This window comes from Triturus cristatus, chromosome 9, assembly GCF_964204655.1.
Source record: "Triturus cristatus chromosome 9, aTriCri1.1, whole genome shotgun sequence".
NCBI classification, from domain to species: Eukaryota; Metazoa; Chordata; class Amphibia; order Caudata; family Salamandridae; genus Triturus; species Triturus cristatus.
Window position 1 is genome coordinate 814880144 of NC_140592.1, and position 25187 is coordinate 814905330.

Consider the following 25187-nt stretch of genomic DNA (forward strand, 5'->3'; position numbering starts at 1 on the left):
CACTAGGCAACAGAATAGTACATTCTACATTCCATGGAATTACATAGATGGATGTTCCATTACATATCCACAATAAGATATGAAGCAATACAACACAACTTCAAAAATCTACTCGACCTAACTGTAATGCACTTGACCTCTGTGAGCAAATGTGCCAAGTTAGCAAGATTTAAAGGCATTTTTATTGCTCATTCACTTTGTGAGCAATAACAATGCCTTTAAATCTTGATATCTTGTCTTGTCACATTTGCTCTGCTTTCAGAGACAGAGGTCAAATGTCAGTCTTCCTTCCTACTCACAAGAAAGGGCCAGTAAGACCGAAAAGTAGCGCGACCTAATTGAATCTGGCTCGCGAATGCGAGCGGGCGAGTGGATTTTTCGAGCCCTGATTTGGGTATGTATTTACAAAGAAACTGATGCGATTAAAAGCCTTCGTTTAAGCGTATGTTTTGCAATAAAATCAGATGCACGTTTGCACTGGCAAATCAAAATAAAAAATAAATGCAGTATGTTGAAAGTATTTCACTTTGATCTGCCGGGGCAACATTACATTTAACTATGAATGTGTGTGAATTACTTTTACAACATGCGCTTAATCAAAGGCTTTGCATCGCTTGATTTAGTTTGTAAACACCCAGTCAAATAAAATATTTAAATTGAAGTGATAGGAGTGGTATTTAGCCACGTGTTTTGAAAGTCAATGACAGGCACTCGCAATTACAAGTATATCATACTGATGCCGGACCTGAATGTTAACGTGCAACAATCATGAGTAAAATAGCTAAACAGGCGCCCTCAGAAAACAGCTTCTAGCATTTGTCCTCAGCCTTTGAATGTACAGCAAATGTCACGAGATAAGAACAAGATTTACAGGCTGTTTACAGAGGAGCTTGGAGCAGGGTGTGAAAACACGAACGCCTGTGTTAAGTGATCTTTAACAAAGAAAAGAGTAGTTCCTGAAACGGATCCTAAAATGGAAGCAGTAGAGGGATAGTGTAATTGGTCAATGCTCTTGGTGAGGGCTAACCACAGGAAGAGGCATGACAAATGCATGCTATGGACAAATGGGGAGAAAGAATATAAGAGCGACGATGGAGATAGCAAATGGGAAACCTATGGCCAGGCTAAAGGTCACCAAATATATACAACATGCCTCTTCGAGACAGTGCATGTCCTGTCTAGCCGAGACCTAAAGTGACTGAAGACTTGACAATGCCTGCTACACTAATCACAGCAACTTATGAGCCTGCAGTCTCCACTCATAGCACACGAATATCCTAATATTGGGCAGTAGTCTGCACTTATTAAATAATATAACATAATAGCAGAACATTCTAGTCATGAACAACAGCTGGGGTAAAGCTTACTTTTCTGAATTCGTGTTACAAAGTCTGGAAAGTGATAGGCTGATGCTCATGCTGACGCAGCCCTATAGCACTGACGGAGCCTTGCTAGGAGAACAGATAAACTATTAAAATCTCATTGTATTGAAAGGGCATTTCTGTGGTCCAGTAGAACTGAATATGCATTAAACAGAAAATGACTCGCATTATTGGTAATCTTGGGCTCTAGGAGAATCCTGCAGGAAAGAAATATTGGTGCTTTTTATGCTGCCACATATTTAGCTTGCTTGAAACAAATTAATTTGCAATCACTATTTGTTTGAGTTTCTGCCTACATTTGAAACAATAGGGTGATATTTTTAAAGCTGTGAAAATTGGTCTTTAGTCAAATGTAAAAAATAGTTCCAAAATGAAAAATTATGCATTTTCGTATATGGTTTATTCACAACAACTTACTTTTCATTCCCTGTCTCTTCACTTTTATGGTGTCAACAAAGCATGATATCTCACCATCCCCAACCTTTGCGAGGCTTGAAAAAGTATCAGGCATGCATGTGGAAGGTTTTTGCGCTGCCTGGGGCCAAAAAATACTCCATCGTGCCCCACATAGTACAGGCACCCGTTGCAGAGGTTAAAAAACACACTGTAATTGAAAGACAAAACACAGCAGATCCAGCATTGGGCACTGTTTTCTAGTATTATTCATGTCAGCTGCCTCATCATCAATAATCAAGGCAAGGTTCCTTTACAGTCTATGAATAAGTGATAGATGTTGCAGCATGAGCATGGGTCCCTGAAGGAGTGTAGGGCCTCACTAATGCTTTCTCTGACCAGTCAAGAATAAGACCGCACAGGGAATCGCCTCCTCCTCTCCAGTTTTAAACCTTTACAAGCATTATGAAGGCTGGTGGTGTGCTGTGTGGAGCATTTCTCTTTTCCTGACATCAAGAAGCATTGGCAAAGCCAATAGGTTATGCCCTTGTGACCTTTTTAGCCACACAGCACTGCATCCCCTATGTACATGTGGTGTATAGTAGGCTTAACCTAAAAAGGCGATAAAGATAAGAACAGATAGAGGCAGAAATCAGGCTGAAAACAAATCAGAAAAAGCAAATGACCAGGATACCTTAGCCATTATGCAGATAATTTAACATAAGGTGCTTTATGCTCTGTCCTGCAAAGTATTTTAATCAAATATACCAATGTTTGTAAGTGATTGAGTTAAGTGTGACCTACTCAGATGCTTTAATTCCCTCTTGCTCTCCCGATAACTGAGCCCTACTTTTTTCTGCCATTCACTCCTAGAGACCTGATCTTGCCCCTTTTTAGGTCTCGCTAGCGTAGGCTGTGCGCATGCGCAGTCTCGCTGGCGAGATTTAACGTTTATGGGATTTTTTAGGAAGTGCAATTAAGCCCCGCCCCTCTTTCCCATTGGCCAGCATCACCGTTTATGCTAAGCGGCGGCCAGCCATTGGGAAAGAGCTGCTGGTGACGTTTTCGCTTGGCTTTTTGAGCCGTCCCATTTGGATGGCCTCGCCTGCCTTCCTTCTGCTGCAAAAGGTTTCTTATCTTTATGGGGCCAAACACATGGCCCCATAAAGATAAGAAACCTTTTAGCAGGCGAGGCCGTCCAAGTGGGATGGCGGAAAAAGCGAAACAAAAAGTCATGGCGAGCGCTTGTTAGAAACTTCCCATTGTTCCTCGCAACTAAAACCACACTGCAGGTCAAGAGGTCCCTGGTTCGAATCCAGGTGTCCCCTTCAGTTCTTTTTAGAAACTTCCCATTGTTCCTCGCAACTAAAACCACACCTGGATTTAAACAGTAATTCCGTCTTTTCAATCGGTCTCTTAAAGGAACGGTCGCTTTTCTGATCATATTTCCCTGGAAAGATATTCAAAGTTTTATGATTTCACTTTGACTTAATTGAAATGTCTGTTATTTGCGCCTTCGCTTCATTTCTTTACAGGGTTAAGAAAACAAAGCAATACGGGAGGTAAGAGTGACGTGTCATTAGTGGAAGGGTTTGAAGTGTAATCGTTCCATCTAATGTATAAACTGAATCTAAGCTACACTCCGTACGCACACAGGTTCACTAGTCTGGAACGAGTCCTCTTTCCCTCCAGTGAGAGCCGATCAGACCTTAAAGCGCCTGACTCACATACAAGGCGCTTTCCCAAACAGTGCCAGGTGAGCGTGAGATCCGCCGCGCAACATGTCCGCACCGGCTAAATAGCGCACTTGAAAGGGAAGTTCAAGTGGAACCCTCATTTCATTGTCAAGGCTCCACATTTCATACATGGCAGGCCGGGGGAGCTGGTCTCAGACCCTGATCTGTGTGTTGTATAAACAAAGGCCACTTGCGCTGCTTCCTCCGTCTCCCGCCTCCCAGCCCCTCCTCTAGTTAAAGTATTCACTCAAGTGCAAGGTTACACCGCACAGGAACTCTCTGACAGAGCCCCCCCTACCCCCCCCCCTTTCAGAGATATCCAGCACAGGCCATATAAAGAGCGCCTCGAAGCCGCTACACAGCCCTTGACGCGCAGGCAGCACTGGGAGTTTATCCAGCACAGGGCATAGAAAGGGCGCCTCAAAGCTGCTACACAGCCCTTGAACGCGCAGGCAGCACTCGGGAGTTTATACAGAGACCAGAGGCACTGGTAAATAGCTCCTCGAAGCAACGTGCAACTTCTCAAAGTGTGTAAGAGCTTCGCCCGTAGTGCGGGGAAAGCTTGTTTCGGTTTTCTCTCGCTGTTCAAAAGGGGGTGTCATTGACGTGGCTCGAGTGGTTACCAATGATCTGGACTATGATGTCACATAGCTAAGAGTTTCAAGAGTGCGATAGTAGTTTACGCGGAATCGCGGTACGTCAAAGCGCTATATAGCACACATAGATGCAGGGAATTAAATATCAAGGAAACAAAAAACAATGCGATAAACTAGGCAAAATATGTGACGTGATTTATGCAAATAAAAACAGCTTATAGGCACATTCTAGCATAAATTATATCTAAGATTTTGGTACTTTAACACACATTGATACAAAACGGTTTCCAATGCTAAAGAATTGGTTTGTTTGCCAAGAAAAAAAAACATTGCATGCATTTGCCAGATCTTATTCAAAATGCTGTTCGTTCACAAATAAAAATGTTATCGTTAATCAAAGTATAGAAACACCGTTTTATAAGCACTGACCGCATAAAAAAATGTCGCAGAAAACAAACATTCAGGTTCACACTTGTGATAAAAGGGTGTTTCGTTATACTGTGCACAAGACATATTTTCAAATTCGGCTTCCATGTCAGCCTCCTTGTCTTCATACTAGCGCCTCTCGAGACGCTACAAGACTCCAAAAAGCAGAGATGCAAAACTTTTGAGAAGTTTCTATGCTGGCCATTCCCGATTGACTACTGCGCCAAGAACAATCTATGTGACGTAAACACAAATTTGCAATATAGCACGTTCACGACAATAAATGTAAATGTGTTGTACTTGTATAGCACACTGTTACCCTAGGGTGTCCTGGCGCTTTTACTCATACCGCTGTGGAACCCTTCTTGGCTTTTCCCTGTGAAATGTCCACTCCTGGCCACCCCCAAGGTAAAGCCAGGCATCTCAGCGCTGTTGGGGCCGTTGTGGACATTAAGCAAGCTATTGCCCAGAGTTGCAGAGTGGAACCCATGATTAGAATAGGCACTGAGGCGAGAATTAACAGGTCCGAGGAAATTGAGCCCAAGACCCGCCGAGGCGGGAATTGAACCCTGGTCCCGGGCCAGACCTCTGCATCAGGGTCTGCCGCTCTAACCATTGAGCCACACTTCTCCACTAAATGACATATATTGAAAGTTTTTGTTTCCCTGTAGATGACTGCACACATGCCAACATTTCGGAACAAGAAAGTGGGGGATTTTGACACAAAAAATCAGGAGAATGCATTTTCCCTATTGACTTCTATTGAGGCAGAAGCAATTTCAGGCCAGAGACAGCTAAAATAAAGCCAGTTTTGGCTTAAAAAATCTGGAGTCTCCCACCTGAATCGGGTCTATTGGCATGTATGAGACTGCCATAGTAGAATGGTGAGTTTGAAGTAAAACAAAGTTTTCACACGCGCAAAAAACATAGCACAGTAGCAATTTACAGTTTACAGACTGCTGTAAAAAGGAGAACAAATATAAATAAATAATAAAACGTATTGAAACAGGATTGAGTGTGGGACAGGGAGAATCAGGGAAGGGAGAAGGCGAGAGCAAAGAGAACACAGGAACAATCAAGGCAGAGAGCAAGAAACCCATGCTCTCCCACGGAGGGCCGAATGCAAAACAGGGTACCATCAAGTCAGTAGCAGAAAAATTCAACTCATCCGTTCATTATACTGTCAGACTGAAATGCTCCTGGCCAGGTAAAACACAAGAATAGGGGGGAAAACCATTAAATAACAAGCATTTGCAATGCAATAGGTCTCACCTTTGTAAGAGTTTGAGCTATTGTCATTGTAAATGACAATGGCTTTCATTTATGTGTTTTGACAACCTGTAAGCGGTGTGTAAACACGCAGTTTGTACTAATAGCTGGCAGTAAAAGAGGCGCAGTTACTGCCAGTCTTGCCTCTCGTAAGCAACGACTATACGTACAAAGTGTGTGTTTACGCACCGCTTGCAGGTTTTCAAAAGACATAATATGGCATTGTCATTTACAATGCCAATAGCTCAAACTCTCGCAAAGGCGAGACCTATTGCATTGCAAATGCTTGTTTACAGGTAGCAGTTTCCCTCTCGTTCAAAACCCGGTTCCACTTGCCTTTTCCAATCATACTAACCTATCATCTAACCTCTTTCTGTTCAGTGGCAGAGTCTTTGAGCTAGACTGATTTAAAGGCTTTTGCTACTCCTTTTTGCCCTCTAGCTATTTTTGGCACTCAGGCATTAATATTGAGGTTTTTACTCCGATTTAAAAGGCTAGAGTTATTGCTCAAGTACAACGCATATGGTGCAGTGGTGTGGGTCTGTAACTAGTGCAGATTGCACCCATATAAGGCCATCTCTGTCTCCTGTATGAACTAATTTTGTACGATTTTTTATTCGGCCTGGCATTAGCCAAGACATTATGAATTTACTAAAATTATATGTATAATACAATTACTTAGAGGGGCTTTCAGGCGGCCATCTTCATTGATTGGTCTGTTGTCATTCACATTTGCTATCTATACACTACAGTTTACATCATGGGGTATTGAGCTCTGACAATACTCTTTCTAATTATATCAGAGGTCACATGTCAGGGATAGAATTATTATTCCACATTCCTGTGGGGCTCCGAACATACTAGAGTTCTGATCTTGTCAGTCACTGAACATTCACAGGCTCTGTTTAAGAGTGGACTAGGGTTTTGACCAGCTTTTTGAACACTAGGTCGATTTAAAAAAATATAACTGCATATGAAGCTGGATTTTATTTGCACCTAGGTTGCTAATTAAGGAGCAACACAACGCTCCCCTTGACCACGTTTGGTAATTTATCAGCAAATCACTTCATCTCACTGTGCCTCTCTTCTCCTGCTTGCCATACTTGTGGCCTTCTACCAATTAATGCCTGGATTTTACAACAAGGTGGACTCAGAAAGATCTTCTCAGAGTCTAAATATTAAGGGGCCGATTTCCAAACCTGTTTACGCATGTACGTTTGGCTTAACCATTTACAAGTTGATTTTGTGCTGATTAAAGTAGTTACTAGCATGTAGATTTTGGTGAGAGCCACCCTACACACAAGTAATGGCAGTAGGCTATAATCCCCCATTTATTTGTGCACATCCACAAAAATTGCCCTTTTCAAGGTATTCACCCACTCCTCAACTGCCTCTTAGCACTTAAGAAAATGTTAACTGATGGCAATGGTTGGCTTAAAACGTTTTACCAACTGAGAAGGCATTCCCTGCTCTCTTTAACAAAAAAATAACAACAAATGGGGGAAATGGGGGTGGGTAGGGAAAGGAGTTTCTCCATTTGGGAAAACATTTGCCCCTGGTGGAAAAAGTTTTCACAAAGTGAATTTGCACTTGCTCTGCAGATTTTTACATAAACAAATATACGTATGCACATTTGCTTATGAGAAAATGACACTGATAAGCCTTTACTAGAAATATAGTTCCCAGACCTTATTCTGTAATCTAATGTGAATACTTGAAATTCATAAACCTGCACCAAGTCGAAATCATGGCATTTATCAAACACGTTTTATTAAGTGAGGCCTTAGATAAATGTTTTTTTAAATTGTCCTTAAAAAATGTATGCAAGAACTTCAGTCCTTTGTTTTTCAAATTGCAATTATTTGAACACGTTTTAATTTAAAAATAATCACCAATCTGGCTTCCGCCTTGTGCATGTATTTGCATCTAAGCCAGCCCCAATGTATTACATTTTGCAAACATGTACTTGTTTCTGTTTAGAACCACGTTCGGTAATACAAGCTTAGTTGACAGCTCACTGCATTTCCTTAGCGCACTTACCCTATTAGTAAATGCTTTGCATGTTTTTTTAACGTAATATAAAATTCTGAAACTTTAATATAATTTTGAACAATTTATATATAAGGATTCATATATTACCTTACCAGCAGACAGTCCTCTTTACCACAACCACACTGTGGTACTGTAAACTAGCAGCCAACAGTTTTGTGGTGCATGGGTCTGAACCTACTTGTCCAATGAAAAAATGAACATGAAAACGTATTCTACTTGTCCCCAAACAATATGTTCTGGGTATAGGAATTCCACCCCTCTGCATGAAGCAATTTGGCACCCTACTCAGGGACTAAACTTTAAGTGGGCGCTAGATTCTTGGTTATGCCATATGCAGTACTAGTGATACTGCTTTTAGGAGCTGTACATTACCCTAACATTTAGAGTTAAAGAGCTTAATAATATATTAAAGAAGCTGCTGTATCTCAAAAATAAGTTCAGTTGTTCCCACTATGTTACCACTGGACCTTACTGGTGATAATTACTTTAAATCAGTGAGGAAAGGTTAAAAAGGTGGGACTAATCATAACAACAAAAGAGTGTGCCTTGCAAACAATGAAGAATCCAAATTGGTTCTTTATAAAGCCCTCACTCACCAACCTGGTTGGTGACATGCTTCATTATTGGGCCCCACCAGGAGAGGCCGAGTGCCACCCTGGTGTGCTACAACGCCAGAATTACTGCGGAGCTGGTTATTCGTGTGTAGTGAATAGTGAAGGAGTGAATGTTAAAAGTATCACGATTGTGTCAAAAAACTATTTTATTAGAAGCCAATCGGACACAGTAAAAACAAGGTGTGGGACAAAAAGCTGAATAAATTGTTCAGAAGAGTCCGCTTAAGAGGTGGTCAACATGTTTCTGCCTATGTGTTGTAATTTTAACAGGCATTCGTCAGGACCATTAAGTGTAAACCCCGGCGGTATGGGCGCGCTAAGGCCCACCCTAACCTGAGGTTCTAAGTGTGAAAAAGATAAAAAGTGTAAAAATATATACACGTGACATCTGGTATCCCTCGTGTGTGGGAGGAACCGAGTTTATTATAAGATGCAGTCACTAACTACATCATGGGTCTCGGAGGGGGGTGGTAGCAACAATGGCACACCGCCTGCAGTGCTTAACACCAGCTTGGTGCCTGCAAATTCCCTCTTGAACCGGACCCCGATGGTGGGACATCTAATTTCCACGTTTCTAACTTTACTGCAAGGCTCTAGATAATTGCACAACCCCAGTGTCACTCTTTCTGTGGAGATAATCTGTGAATGTTTTTTGTTTAAAAGTACAGGAAAGTGTATTTGTTTTGAAGTCATATGTTCTAAACTCTCAGTGTCTGACTTCCTCTCATGGAAAGCATGATGGCAAGTGTAATGCAAAGTATTTTGTTGCTTATAAACAATTAACAGTAAACAAAATGCACAGAAAATAGTTTCACCAATGTGTTGTAATACCAGAGATATCCATTTGATTTCTTGAACTGAGAAAGATAACTGCCTTAATTTGTATATATGGGAATTACCACCATAATTTAATCATTCCCACATAACTTCTTATGCTTCAGCGTTGAATACCTTTGTTACCTTTCTAATTTTGTTTATATTCATGTTTTCAGGTTCTTCAAATAATGTATTTACATTTTCAGAATGTCCGTGTATTACTGCAGATATGGTATCCACACTTCATGTAGTGCAATATTTTGCATTTATTAGCCCACAACATTTCAAACTGATTTGCTATGGGGTGCATTGTGCCTTATAATGTGTGTGTTGATCTTGGCTTGCCATGTGTAGCCTGTCTCAGGGAGGGTGACAATTTGTGTGCAGTTTCTCATCACTGAGAAGTTGCAGATGGCTGTTCTATTGATTGAGTCTACTTCCTGTTTGAAGGGACTGTCTCCTCCCACTTTTGAAGTCACAAAGTGGTGGAGGACCAATAACTCATTCATCACTCGCTTGTAATAAATTATTACAAGTAAGTAGTGATGCCATTTTCTTATTTGCAAACGTTTTCTCATGTCAGAGTGCACCTGTAATAAAATAATCTAAACCTTCTGATAGGCAGATTACAAGCTCCCACGAACAGTAATTGTGTAATTGCTATGAAGAGTGAATCTGATGGTAAGCTTAATGCATTATTCATAAAACTGCAAAAACAACAGTTGATGGACAGAATGCAGAACAATGTCATACATTCACCCCAGTACAGACATCTGGGCTTAAATCCATCGTTTTTTTGCTCACCATGCTGTTCCAGTTTGAACCCAGCCATATGCAAATCAGTCTTGGCCCTGTGCCTCATGGGAACAGTCCAGCCCGAACTGCCAAGCCAGGTCCTCCCTGGACTGGAAACAAGCATCCTAGGACCGGTTTCTGGGTTTCACCCCTCTTCAGCCAGGATAGCTTGATTCCAGTGGCATGGAGAGCACGGGACCCACGTCTGGGCATACCCTTCCCACTCGGGGTGACAAATGCAAAAACAACAGTAACTGGGGTGGCATGGTGAGCAAAAGAATGATGGATTTAACCCAGATCTCTTGACTGGGGGTGAATGTTTTGATTTGTTCTGCATTCCGTCCGTCAATTGTGTCTCGTTTGCTTTCTCGCCCTGAGTGCGCCAGGTATGCCCAGACGTGGGTCCTGGGCTCACTGTGCCACTGGAATCAAGCTATCCTGGCTGAAGAGGGGTGAAACCCTGAAACCGGTCCTAGGATGCTTGTTTCCGGTCCTGGGAGGACCTGGCTTGGCAGTTCGGGCTGGACTGTTCCCAAGAGGCACAGGGTCAGGACTGATTTGAAAATGGCCGGTTCTAAACTGGGGTGGCATGGTGAGCAAAAGAATGATGGATTTAACCCAGTTCTCTTGACTGGGGGTGAATGTTTTGATTTGTTCTGCATTCCGTCCGTCAATTGTGTGTCTTTTGCTTTCTCGCCCTGAGTGTGCCAGGTATGCCCAGACGTGGGTCCTGGGCTCACTGTGCCACTGGAATCAAGCTATCCTGGCTGAAGAGGGGTGAAACCCCGAAACCAGTCCTAGTATGCTTGTTTCCGGTCCAGGGAGGACCTTGCTTGGCAGTTCGGGCTGGACTGTTCCCATGAGGCACAGGGTGAGGACTGATTTGCATATGGCCAGGTCTAAACTGGGGCACCATGGTGAGCAAAAGAATGACGGATTTAACCCAGATCTCTTGACTGGGGGTGAATGTTTTGATTTGTTCTGCATTCCGTCCGTCAATTGTGTGTCTTTTGCTTTCTCGCCCTGAGTGCGCCAGGTATGCCCAGACGTGGGTCCTGGTCTCACTGTGCCACTGGAATCAAGCTATCCTGGTTGAAGAGGGGTGTAACCCCGAAACCGGTCCTAGGATGCTTGTTTCCGGTCCACGGAGGACCTGGCTTGGCAGTTTGGGCTGGGCTGTTCCCATGAGGCAATGGTCAGGACTGACTTGCATATGGCCAGGTCTAAACTGGGGTGGCATGGTGAGCAAAAGAATGAAGTATTTAACCCAGATCTCTTGACTGGGGTTCAAAGTTTTGATTTGTTCTGCATTCCGTCCGTCAATTGTGTGTCTTTTGTTTATTCATAAAACTGTACGTTCGAGGCATGTGGGCTGCTGAATTCATATCTGTGCATAGATCGCCGCATAGTGTTGGGTCCGGATGATTGCACATTGTTGTCCTGGAAGAGTCTTCGAAGTATCACGAGATAGGTGGCTCCTCCCCTGGACTACAGTGCGCATGGGCATCCTCTCCATCCTTAGATTGTTTTTTTCCGCCATTGGGTTCAGATGTGCTTATCTTAGCTCAAGTTAGGAAAATGTAGTTTAAGGCCAAAAGGCCTTTAGTTCTCGTCGGTACTGTTCCCGTTCGGTATCGACCAGTTTCTTTAGTGCTTTAGCACCTTCTTCAAGCTTTTCGGATCCGCTTGGTCCGAACATCGAACTTCGATCGACGATGGAATCGAGGACTCCCTTCAAGAGATGTCCTTTATGCCACGCGAAATACCCACACATCGACGTCCACCCGGTATGCAACAAATGTCTCTCACCGGATCACGATGAGTTGAAATGTATGGCCTGTGTGGTACTTTGAAATTTGGGACCGCGTGGAAGGCAGGGCCCTACCCCTGTCTATCCCGGTATTAGCGAACCGCGACTGGTCAAGGCGGTATGTACAAGTACTTTATATAACGTTTCATTGATAAATGCACTATGTATACGTTATTATACATTGACTTCGTGGGTTCCATCTTAGAGCGGTGGCCATCTTATGGTTGCCCTCACATAGGCTACATATTACGAGCAAATACGGGCCTTTAGAACACATGTGCCTTCCTTTGACTTCTCTGTGACCTGGGCAGCTTGGCTCCGCTGCCCCAGGTCAGTCCGGTCTCACGAGCTCCCCGTCCTACGGCCACCTGTGATTAGCATCAGGGTTTGACACACCATAAAGTCTTTTCATCCCCCACAAGCCTCCAGCTAATCTCTTTCACACCTGACTCTTCCTGCTTTATGGCTTGTTTTACAAACAGGAGATGCTCGTGTTTATTGGGGCCTGTTGATATCTGATGTGGGACCTGAGCCTTGCTGGGTAAATAATTGTGGGCTGGCTTAACTGGAATGTGGGATGGTCATCATGACTCTGCCTTTTTCGTTTGTAATAGATACATGTAGATGACCGTATCGTAAAACAAGGAATGTGTGCCTGAAGCATGATATTTTGTATTTAAGGAGAAGCCCGTTTCTGTAACTTTAAGCAGTCTCCTGAGAACATACATTGTGGTGTACTTCTCGGATACCTGTAATTGGCCTGCAGCCAATAAATCGATCTTTGACCCAGAAGACTCTGTGTTTCTGTTGGTCTGAAACAGGAAGAACCCGAAGTCTTAGGGTGTGTTCCCCTGCACCGCTGGGCTTAAAATTCCCAGTACTTCACCTGCGCCCGGTTCCGATCGAAGAAGACTCTCCGGAATCGACGGGCAGCGAGATTGGAGGCGCAGCAATCGGCGCCTGCCCCGGCCAACATCTTTAGCACCGAGGACGAAGACGCCGAGAGCGTGGAAGACGTAGACTCCAGCCCCGCTTCCGAACACGACTCCCGATCGGAAGACGACGATGAGGTGATCTTTCAGGGAGAAGAAGTCGTCGAAGAGGCAGGAGACTACGATGAGGCCCTTGGGGCCGAGGAAGATAGCTCCAGCGAAGAGCTAGGCCAACCCCTCGATACGGAGGCCGAAAAACTTAGTCGCCATAAGGCTCAGGTCGAGGGATCGCCTACGGGCCTTACCCAAGACCAATCTCACGGTTCTTCGGCCCCGCCTCCACGCCCGGCCTCGAACATTTCACAGGAGCCATTACTATCGAAGACGACCGAAACCGTCCATCGCACCGGTTCCATCGAAACCGAAAGTGAAAATGGTTGTGATCGGCTCAAAGGCCTCGAAGCCCTCCACTCCTTCGACGCCGACAAAGGTCATCGGCTCCGACCGCGCCAAAAGAGATTTTGGTGCCGACCTCACCGCAGCGGATCGGGGCGCCGAGCCGAAGAAGAAGGCCCTAGGCCCCCACACAGCACCTCGGCCTCTGGCACCAAAGGTTACGGCCCAAACCACCAAAGTCAAGGTGGCCAACCCGTCTGCATCGACGTCGAAGACGGCGGCGCCTGCCAAGTCATCGACTCCGATGAGCGTCGATACCTCCCTTCGGATCGACGACCCAAAGACTGCAAAAAAGTCGGATGCCGCTTCGATGCCTACCTCTAAGGTGCCGATCGGTTCCAAGGCGCCATCTGCGTTCACCGTGCAACAGGTCTCAGAATCGTTGCAACGCATCAGGGACCGGGCAACCCTCCACTCTACGTCGGGCCCCGAAACGCACAAGAGCGCAAAATCACCCTTGGCGCCGTCGAACATCACGTTTGGATTGCCGCCACCCACGGCGCCGAAAATGTTCGAGATTCGGACACGTGTCCGCCAAACACAGTCCCCATCCACTGGACAAACCGATATCGAGCCTTCACGGGCAGACGTTATCGACGCCGACACTGGTAGGTTGATGCTCCGCAAGCGGAAAATCACGCCAGAGAGGGGATTGGACTCCTACAAAATTCCTCTCAAACACAAATTGCCGGCAGGATCAGAACCAGTGCTTCATGAACACTTACAACCCTTCCATCAGGATCCACCGTCCTTTTCTCCTACGCATTCAGAGACAGACGCAGGAGAGGACTATGTAGGGGATGATACCACCTACCCTGGGGATATCGATCCTGATGATCACTTGCAAGACCCAGATCAGGCATGGGATGACCCCACCGACCAGGGTACCGCACCAGATACTCCTGACACGCAGCTTTATAACATAAAGACATCTCCCACAGAGGACACTGCTGCCTCGGATGCCCTCATAGAACGGGCTGCTGCCAATCATGGAGTGGAACTCCATTCTGACACTGTAGAAGAAGACTTCTTAGGGGACACTTTCGCCTCCTCTGAAAAAACTGTCAAAACTCTGCCAATGTTAAAAGGAGTTCTAAAACCTGCAAAAGACATTTTTAAAGAAACAACCAGGGCACGGGTGCTGAACCCCAGAATCGAAAAGAAATACAAGCCTGCACCCGGAGACCCTATGTACATTAGGGGTCAGTTACCTTTAGACTCCATGGTTGTTGCTAATGCTCGCAAAAGAGCCCACTCACAAACAACGGGTGATGCTCCCCAGACAAGGAGTCCAAAGTGCTGGAGACATCAGGCAAACGGATTGCAGCGCAAGCGGCAAACATCTGGCGCATTGCCAACACACAGGCACTCCTGGCCCGTTATGATAGGTCCCACTACGGCACACTAGAATCACTGCTACAACATTTGCCAGATGAATATAAAGAGGCAGCGGAGCTCCTTATCAGAGAGGGACAACTCCTTACCAATGCATCCATCAAATGCGCACTGGATGCAGCCGACACTGCGGCCAGGGCAATCAACACAAGCGTCATGTTGAGGAGGCACGCATGGTTGAGAATCTCAGGCTTCAAGCCTGAGATTCAGAACAATATCTTAAATCAACCGGTCAGCCCGGACTATTTATTTGGCCCTGAAGTTGACACTACCCTCGAAAAAATTAAGAAAGACACTGACACTGCAAAATCAATGGGGGCTCTCCAAACGCAGCAGTTTCGTAGTGGCTCCTTTCGTCGCCCCGGGAATAGAGGAGCAGCTAGAGGTCAGGGGTCACAGCAGCAGTACAATAAAGGGGGCACACAAAGTAACTATGATAAAACCACCAGAGGTGGATATCGTGGATCCAGCACCAAAGGCAGAGGACGTGGGTACGGCAACACCAGGTCCTCCCCCAAAAACAAACAGTGACGCCCTCTCCCTGCCCCCCGACCACGTAACACCTGTCGGGGGGAGACTACAACAGTTCCTGTCAGTCTGGAAAACCATCACCACAGACAGGTGGGTCAGGGACATTATCCAGCACGGTTACTGTCTCGAATTAACGTCCACTCCACCCAACATACCGCCAAAGCACCGTCCTATGTCCGTAGAGCACTTGGCATTATTGCAGCAGGAAGTGCTAAGTATGCTGCAAAAAGGTGCAATAGAGGTCGTGCCCGTCAACCAACAGGGGACAGGTGTGTACTCTCTGTACTTCTTAATCCCAAAAAAGGACGGTTCGCTCAGACCTGTACTAGACCTGAGACCCCTCAACCAATGCATTCTCTCAGAGCATTTCCATATGCTCACCCTACAGCAGGTTCTACCGCTCCTCAGTCAGGGAGACTTCCTAGCCACACTGGACTTAAAGATGTGTATTTCCACATACCCATACACCCTTCACACAGGAAATATCTCAGGTTCACTATTCAGGGGCATCACTATCAGTTCAAAGTTCTCCCCTTCGGAGTAACAACAGCACCCAGGGTCTTTACCAAGTGCCTAGCAACAGTGGCTGCACATCTACGGAGACAACACATTCACGTCTTCCCTTACCTGGACGACTGGCTTGTTCAGGCAAAGTCAGCCCAGCAATGTGCCAGCCACATGTCCCTCACCATTCACCTTCTTCACAGCCTGGGATTCCCACTAAATTACCCAAAATCACATCTTCAACCCGCCCATGTACGGCAGTACCTGGGCGCGACCATAGACACTCTGGCAGCCACAGCTCAGCCAAATTTAGTGAGGATCAACAGCATGCAACTGCTGATCTCAAAGTTCAAACCTCAACACTCCCTTCCTGCGTGAGTGTTCATGCAGTTGATAGGCATGATGGCCTCCTGCATTTTCATAGTCCCGCACGCGAGACTACATATGCGCCCGCTTCAGGAGTGCTTGGCACGTCAATGGAATCAGGCTCACGGACAATTAAAAGACCTAGTGTTGGTGAGCGGTCGGGCATACAACTCTCTGCATTGGTGGAATCCACAAAACCTTTGCAAGGGCCGACCGTTCCACGAGCCTGTTCCACAAATAATACTGACAGCGGACGCCTCTCTCCAGGGTACTCACTTACACAGTGCAGGGACTATGGACGACACAACAAAAGAAGATGCACATCAACGTTCTGGAACTGATGGCAATCTTCCTAGCCATGAAGGCATTCAAAGTACACTTGTGCAACAAAGTCGTGTTGATCCGGACGGACAACATGACTGCCATGTACTACATACAGAAGCAGCGAGGAACACACTCTCCACAGTTGTCTCATCTGGCTCAGAGCATGTGGAAGTGGGCCATTCAGAGGAACATATTCCTCATGGCGGAACACCTCCCCGGCAAGGACAACCAGATGGCGGATCTGCTCAGCAGACACAGCCACCAGATGCACGAGTGGGAGCTACATCCGTCAGTACTCCAACCGTACTTCCAACAGTGGGGTCATCCAGAGATAGACCTATTCGCCACAAACGAAAACGCAAAATGCCAAAGCTTTGCCGCCAGGTTCCCACATCCGCAGTCACAGGGCAATGCGATATGGATGAACTGGTCCGGCAGATTTGCGTACGCTTTTCCCCCAGCGCCATTGATACCGCTAGTGGCACGCAAACTGCGACAACACTCACTGACACTCATCCTAGTTGCTCCCACATGGGCGCGCCAACCATGGTACACCACCTTTCTAGAACTTTCCATGGTGCCGCATCAAAGGCTGCGGATCAAACCCGCACTTTTAATGCAGAACCATGGCGAAATTCAGCATCCAGATCCGCAACAGCTGAACCTGGCAATCTGGCTCCTGAAGTCTTAGAGTTTGGCTACCTAAACCTGCCACCTGACTGTATGGATATCATCAAGGAGGCCAGAAGACCCACTACCAGAGCTTGCTATGCGGCTAAATGGAAGAGGTTTGTCATTTACTGCAACAACAATGACATTAACCCGCTGGACGCATCCATTCAAAACATCATCTGTTACCTCTTACACTTATACCGATGCAATCTGGCATACAACTCAATACGTATCCATTTAACCGCGATAGCAGCCTATCTTCAAAACAGGTAGCACCTCTCTTTATTCAGAGTGCCTGCCATCAAAGCCTTCTTGGAGGGACTCAAACGAGTAATTCCCCCAAGACACCCACCGGCACCGGTGTGGAACCTCAATGTGGTCCTCCCCAGATTAATGGGTCCACCCTTTGAACCTCTCCATTCATGTGAGATTCAATTCCTCACCTGGAAAGTAGCTTTCTTAGTGGCAATCACTTCGTTAAGAAGAGTTAGTGAACTCCAGGCACTAACCATTCAAGAGCCATTCATACAGGTTCACGCAAACAGAGTTGTACTACGTACCAACCCCAAATTCATGCCAAAAGTGATATCGCAGTTCCACATGAATCAAACTATTGAACTGCCTGTTTTCTTTCCAAGTCCACAAAATGTCGCAGAGAGAATGCTCCATACACTAGATGTAAAGAGGGCCCTCATGTACTATATAGACAGAACTAAAGACTTTAGGAAAACAAAACAACTTTTCGTTGCCTTTTCTCCACAACACAAGAGCAACGCCATTTCCAAAGCAGGGATAGCCAGATGGATCGTTAAATGTATTCAAATTTGCTTTCAAAAAGCTAAACGCACATTAACGATTCCCCCACGAGTCCACTCAACACGAAAGTTAGGGGCGTCCATGGCTTTCCTAGGAAACATTCCTTTACAGGAGATCTGTAGAGCAGCCACATGGTCCACTATACATACATTTACCAAACACTACTGCGTAGATGTACACTCAAAACAGCAGGCAGCTGTAGGACAGGCTGTTCTCAAAACTCTTTTTCAGACTGCTGCAGCTGGCACGGGCAGCCGCCGCTAAAGGAGGGACTGCTATATAATCTATGCACAGATATGAATTCAGCAGCCCACATGCCTCGAACTGAATATGCTACTTACCAGTATGCATCTGTTCTTGGCATGTAGGGCTGCTGACATTCATATCGCCCACCCTCCTCCCCGGCGCCTGTAGCGGCTGCAGGACTCAGAATTACTGTATAAGCATGGTCATCACTTTCTGTATCTACTCCATCACTGCCACAATGGCGAAAAACAATCTAAGGATGGAAGGATGCCCATGCGCACTGTAGTCCAGGGGAGGAGCCACCTATCTCGTGATACTTCGAAGACTCTTCCAGGACAACAATGTGCAATCATCCGGACCCAACACTAGGCGGCGATCTATGCACAGATATGAATGTCAGCAGCCCTACATGCCAAGAACAGATGCATACTGGTAAGTAGCATATTCAATTCATATTTTCCATTTACAAAAACGTACAGTGTCTTTCTACGTCTCTGAAGAAAGAAGTGCCCTCTTGTCGACTTGAAAAACGTCATTTCAAACAAGCATTGACAAATATAATCGCCCTGTTTTTGCTGCCAGCTTTGTCATGGCTTGTTTTGTTTTGTAATGCTTTATTGTTGTAGGAGCGGTGCAACCCTCGCCAACATAAAAAAGAAGGTGTAAAAGCAAGCATATTTATTTAGTCTCAAAAACACTACGCCGCAGCACACTCTTGCACTGAAGCAAATTACTCTGTGTGCGTATTTGCTCCTTGTGAAAGAACAGAATGCCCTCACTCACCGTCAAGTTAGCAAATGGCTGAAATAGGTTGCCCATTGCCCTATGGTGTACGCAGAAGAAAATTGTGAATTAGATGTCAGACCAAGATTGCTAAAATAATAAAATAGTTTTTAGTCTCATAAAGCACACATTGCCACAGTAGTCACCTGCACTCCCGCCAACTATGCTACGAGCTCCTTGTGCAAGAGCACAATGCTGTCGTGCACTGCGAAGTTAGCCAATGGCAGAAGTGTGCTGACCTATAACCCCATGCCCTATGTTGTATTGGGCGAGAAATATGAATGACACATCAACAGACCAATAGATGAAGAGAGCTGTCTGAAAGTCCCTATTGTAATTAAGTATAATATACATATAATTTTAGTAAACTCAATAAGTCTTGGTAACGCTAAACATGCATTTTGTCAAGTTCTTCTGTCTGAAACGAGCCCTGAAACTTAATTTTCATGGCTAAGAAAATTTGATTTTCTATCAAGGAGCCAGTGTATGTATTTGTATCCAGTAAACTGAATAGCTATTTTTCAACCCGTATATTAACACATTATCCTTCAGTCACCGGGCAGCGGAAACGCATGCACTCTGCCGTAAAACACATCAAACACCTAATTATTGCCTCGATAAACACTTTCTCAAACAGAACAGCAAATACCTATATTTTTCACTTCATTTTAAATTGAATTCACGTGTGATGTGTAATCTAAAGGGTTAAAGTACAACTCTGTTAATATTCCGGAGTCACTGAGGGCCCGGTCACAGAGCAAAACAACATTACTTATTAGTGTCGCGCTGACGCCTCGTGGTGGCGGGGCCTGTCGGGCTCTGATAGGCGGGTGAGACGGTGTCGCGAGGCCTGTGAAGGAGCAGCTGGCCTGGACATGGGCCGGTGCCCCAGCTGACAGGTTGGTGGATTAGGCAGACTATCAAAGGACAACAGCGCGATTAGAGGCCAGTGCACATCGAACAGCAGTCTAGGGCAGGGGCGAACAGATGATAAACAATGGAAACCGGCGGGGGAGGGGCCGGGGGAGGATCAGGGGTGAGGAGGCCATGGGAAAAGTGTGGCAGCAATCACCCAAACCCCGGGTTTCCGAGTCTCCTGAATAGCGCAGGAAGTAGGATTTTCCCCGCCAGATGTGATGGCTAGTGATGAATACATTATGAGAAAAGTAGGCGCTTCCCCTTTCAGCAGTTCCTTGATGCCACTGTCCCAGGAGGAAAGCCTGTCCCCTCCCAAATATACTAATTGCGGGAGAAAAACGTCGAAAATTGAGCTTGCTTTGCATTTTTTTTGCTTTCCCTGTAGTGTTTTTTTTCTGTGCACTATCAAACCCAGACAACCCGCTTCTCATTGGCGGACCTTATTTATGTTTCATTCGAGGCAAAACACCCATCTCTCAATAAAACGATAACAATAATAAGAACTTTGTTTATATGGTTAATCAAAAACCGTTAGAGTGTGACACTACAGAACACTAAAATGTGTCAAATTAAAACCGCAACAGTTAAATAAATTATCATTTGTCCAACAGCAAGCTGTGTGCTATAAAAAATCATGTTAAAATGAGCTTACAATAAAAGGCAAGTTCCTAACGGTGCAGAAAATGTTCAGTTCACCTTCTACCTTTTAGAGTCCAAAACATTAACGAAAATGAATGCAGCCTCAGCGGGACAGCACTGACTTTATAAAACATTTAATCGAACAATGACTAAAAAGCAGTAAAAAAGCCATCATTTGGGGGAAGTTAACGCTAATTAAGCTGCAACAGCAGACAATAACTTGATAAGACATTAGATAATAAAGCGTTAAAACCAATCATAAGAAGAATTAATATTTCATGCCGATTTGAATGCACTGTTAGCTTTCGCTAATCTGTTTATCACCAGCATCATAAACTTCGTAAAAGCAATGTTTAGCTGCAAATTGTTCGGGTCCAGGCACGGAATAGCCTGTCTGCCGGACAGTATACCCTTTTCGTTTTGCAGTTTTAACATCAGGGATCTCTCTTCGATCAGCAAACTATTAACCATGAGAATTATGGTCTCGACTGTTGAATTGCACAGTCTGCAGTCACCAATTTGCTTAAATTTGATCCAAGGTGGGGCATGATCATTTGTTGGTAGGTCTCCAAATCTTTTTTTTTTTTTTAACTTGTTTGTATTTGCAACACCGCACAACCATCCAGGCCTTCAAATCTTTAAAGCATGAACTAATTTTTTTTAAAAAAAAAACATAAGTAACATACTCCCAGATAAGACTGATAATTAAAATTAAAAGCTTGCTTTGGTAAAGGTAATCGCCAAATAAGTTAGCGCTACATCTTTTGTATTGTTTAGTCAGATTGGTTATTCTTCAAGATATATCTGCAAAACCTGATTTTCGTTTTCTAATTGAAATTTGTAACAGCTCTCTAGGAGAGAAATGAGTGTAGGTCTAACAAAAAAAAAGATACTCGTTGCGGTCATTGAGCCCTACTGTGATTTCTAGAACTTTAATCCATGTACTCGGCTCCAAAAATGTTATTTGGGCCCTCTCAAGTTCACCTTAAATTTGAACGCTGGCAGAAACGAGAATTACCTCCCTAATCGGAATTACAGCCTTGAAGAAACCATCTTTCTGCATCTGTTGCCATTGCAAGGTTGAGCAGCACCCTGAAGCTTAATTCAGACAAAACCAAGATAGCGCCCCATAAAGTAACCTACATGGTGGTCAGCATCACACTCCATTCAGCTTATTGCTGTTTCCAAATTTCTTAACTTATGTTTTTTGTTTAATGGTTTGCTTATCCTGGGTCCTGAAGTGAACTTTTTTTACCGCCACCTGCTTTTTTTTAAAGATCCTCCGAAGAAAACAATACAGCTATAGAAAATGAATAATTGTGTGCAAAAGTAAACTGAATAATACAAGTAAATGTGTCAAACCCAATCTAGTTTAGAAATGTGGTTCTATTGTGCGTGAAGTCAAGTCACACAAACTAGAAACTTTTGAGGTACTCACTCCAGTTTCAAAATCCTGCTATTTAGATGCCATTTTCAATTCAGCAATATATAGTTTTATACCCACCATGTCAAGCCCTTTTACATCTGTCCTTAATTGTCCTACAAAAAGCAAATTATAAGGAAATTTGATTGAAAAGCCTTCAAGAACCATTTCTTTACATGGTAATTAGGTATCTGTGTAAGGAGGGACTTTGAGTGTCTTTGGAGGTGAGGACTCATTTTCCCTGGAGCAGTACCTTATAGAAACAATTCCGTCCTCTAGGGTCCTCTTTCCCAGGCTGCTGCTTCAAGTGTTTCAGTAATTTAAATTCTGTAACTTGAGAAATGTGGCCTTGCAAACTAAATCACTAAAGGTCTTGGCTGAACGATCTGCAGACTGCTTTCCTTAACTGAAATGCATTCTAAGGATGTTGAGTACTTCTGGGAAGGTCATGTGGACTTCCTCGCCGGATCCTATTCCTGTTCTGCACAGAAGAAGAAGATCCACTGACGGGAAGGAGTTGGTCTCTAAGCAGGAACCACATGACAGGAGGTGGCTGGTCTAAAAAGTGGACATACTGAAATGGTGTTCATGTTTGGTGGTTTGAAAAGAGTTCCACTAAGGATAGGTGAACTAAAGCTTTCTTATTACAGGTGTACCTATTGCTGGCCCAGAACCATAGCAGGATATTTCTCTCAAACTTATTTTGGAGTAAAGATTCAAGGTCATTTCCACCTGTCACATTATTTTCAGTGCTGCACCTTTCCTGTATCTTTTCTGTGTGTTTGGAGCAGTGAAGGCATCCAGAGTTTAACCGTAGTACCTGTACAAACGAGGAAATATTCTAACAGACGGATCATGGAATTTGTGCAAAATAAATTGGTGACTTGGTGGGTCTGTTTTTGTTGGTAGCATTGTGAGATTTTGTGTTTGAGACTGATTGGGAAGTATTTTTGGTTTGTGTGTGTTTTTTAACAGGGCTGTGGCATATATTTTGTATCCACTATTCTATTCTGCATATGTTGTTATTCAAGGCTCCAACACACATGACTTGATGATTTAATAGCAATATTTAGGGCCACATTTAGAGGATGGTGGCTAGTCTGACTGTCTACCAGGGCAGCGGGGGATGTGCTCCACTACCTGGTGAAAAAATGTCCACCATAGTTAAAGAGCATCCGCAGGGAGATGAAGATCTCTGTGCCTTCAGTAGACCTGCCACTGTGGCTGTTCCATTGAAACCACTGAAACTTTGATGAGTGGCTGCGGTTACCCCTGTGTATTGTGGGAGTCATATCTTTGGTTTCTTGTTTGGTGCTGCCAGTCTTTCCTGTTCGGGACTGCCAAGTTAAGTGTCTTACGATGTTTTAGAACTGAACCATTTTGGCTCCTAACAGACTCCGTAGACCTGTGATGTAACTGTCGGAGCACAATGCCATGCAAGCTTGTTTTAGAATGTCGAGTTTGCAGTTAAAAGCAGTAGAATAAAGACATTTAATACTAAGGTCCATGTGTGGTGTGGTTATTAGCTGGTACCCTGGCTGGGAAGACGCTACACCAGGCTTTCCTGTTCGGAACTGCCAGGCTTTCCATGGTGGTCATGAAGGAAAGAAGTACCTTGAAATCTCTGCCCTATAAAGGGCCCAACAGATTGAGGTAATTTGACTGACAAGCCAATATCCAACATGCTTTCAGTCAAAGGTGTCAGCTGGCAGAGCCAGAACAGTTTGCCTAACTCAAAATAGAGATTTACGGACAGAATATCTGCCACGTTGTTGACCGAGTATTATGTTTGCCACACTTTAATTGAAGATCTTAGTTATTTGTGGTTTAGTAGTATCACATTTTTAAAGTGAAACCTTTGAAATGTTGCCTTTAAAGCTAAGGTGATTATTTTTTGACAAGTAGCCACAATTTGTCACACCAGGTGTAGCTGTCAAAAACGAATTGACTCAATGCAAAGCAAGATTAAATTGCATGCAGTAAGTAGCGTACTACTTATTTGTATATTTTCAAATCTAACTTCTCTGTAAAATTTAAAAGTAAATTGCTTCAAAGGTTATTCGACTAAACACTAGGGATGTAAGCATCTTGAAGGTGGAAAATACCAATACCATATTTAGCATCGCTGCAAATGGTTCGAGTAATTAAAATAGTAGATGAAATCAGTTTGAAGCAGTTGACCCCTATTCCTTATGTGATGTGTGGACCCTCATTATTTTCTTGTTATAGGACACTTTTTTTTAAACCCCAAGATATTTACATCTTGATTAAGAAACAAAGAAGAAAACCAGTCTTGAGAATTACCATAATTATTTTGGGTCAGAACTACAAAAAGGTACCATTAGAAACTGCTGTTTTTTGTTCTCCATACTTATTTTCAGTTTTACGCTATTTGCCCGTTTAGATAGTACATTTTCTTCTTTTAAAATCCAAACAACATGGGATGTTAAGATGGGGGAATTTAATTCCCAATGTTGAAAGGAACTTGTTGAGACAGGAAAGTCCCCTGCATGGTGATGGTTGTGCATCCTTGCACTGAGTGCCCTAGCTGTAGCAATATCTGGACCCTTGGTACAGAGTTTTCGTTATGGATGAACACAGATGCATGTGCGAGATGTCCTAATTCTGTCTCATGGATTGTGGTCTTGTTAAGACCGGGATGGGAACACAAAGGGTTACCCTAGTTGTGGTAAAGGTCTGCTGCCCTTACCAAGAATTAAGTAGCACAAGTGCGATTGTGGCAGCATGCCTTTTTTGTAATATTGATCAATAGGGTGATCAGGCCTTTTACCTCTGTCACTGGAGTGAGGCCTACCGGCCCACTCATGTAAAGCTCTGCTGCTGTCTATCTAACTTGATCTTGGCCTACATCCTGCTAGTATGTAGTGCTTGTGATTGTGTGTGCATGCTGTAATGAAAGTGTACCTGTGTGTATATTGGAAGCCCATGGCCATGGAAATGGCACATCTAAGGATGTATAATGTGGCTGACATCCAGTTTTGATCTTCTAGTCACTCCCATGGTCTGTGTGTGGTGCTGTCAAGAGTTGGGCACTCCTGCTGTGACAGACTGCATCCCGGACAAAGGACAGGACAGAGGAGTGGGCACTTCGAAGTGGGCAGCCCCCACAGCATGAACTTCAAAGCCTATGACACTAAAGCACACCTGTATATGGAAATCGATTGTACTAATGGGAACTTGAGCCTCCCAAATTTGTCAAACTGTTGTTGAACATCAGTATGGGGAAATTCAACACAACTTCTGCCTGTTGTGACCAGGACTAGGGACTAAGG

At 44.4% G+C, this 25187-nt stretch overlaps 1 protein-coding gene across 6 annotated transcripts in view; it reads left to right on the forward strand.

Moving 5' to 3' along the window:
- The window catches only part of NUDT14 (nudix hydrolase 14), a 411355-nt gene that overhangs the window by 74180 nt on the left and 311988 nt on the right, over positions 1 to 25187 (forward strand). The window contains exon 1 of one of the 6 annotated variants that reach the window (XM_085626224.1): positions 19692 to 19813. The exons of 4 other annotated variants lie outside the window; for them this stretch is intronic. The gene's annotated coding sequence lies outside the window, so the exon portion shown is untranslated. Of the gene's footprint in view, positions 1 to 19691; positions 19814 to 25187 lie in introns of those variants that run through there. One more of the 6 variants, XM_085626221.1, reaches the window with a different exon arrangement.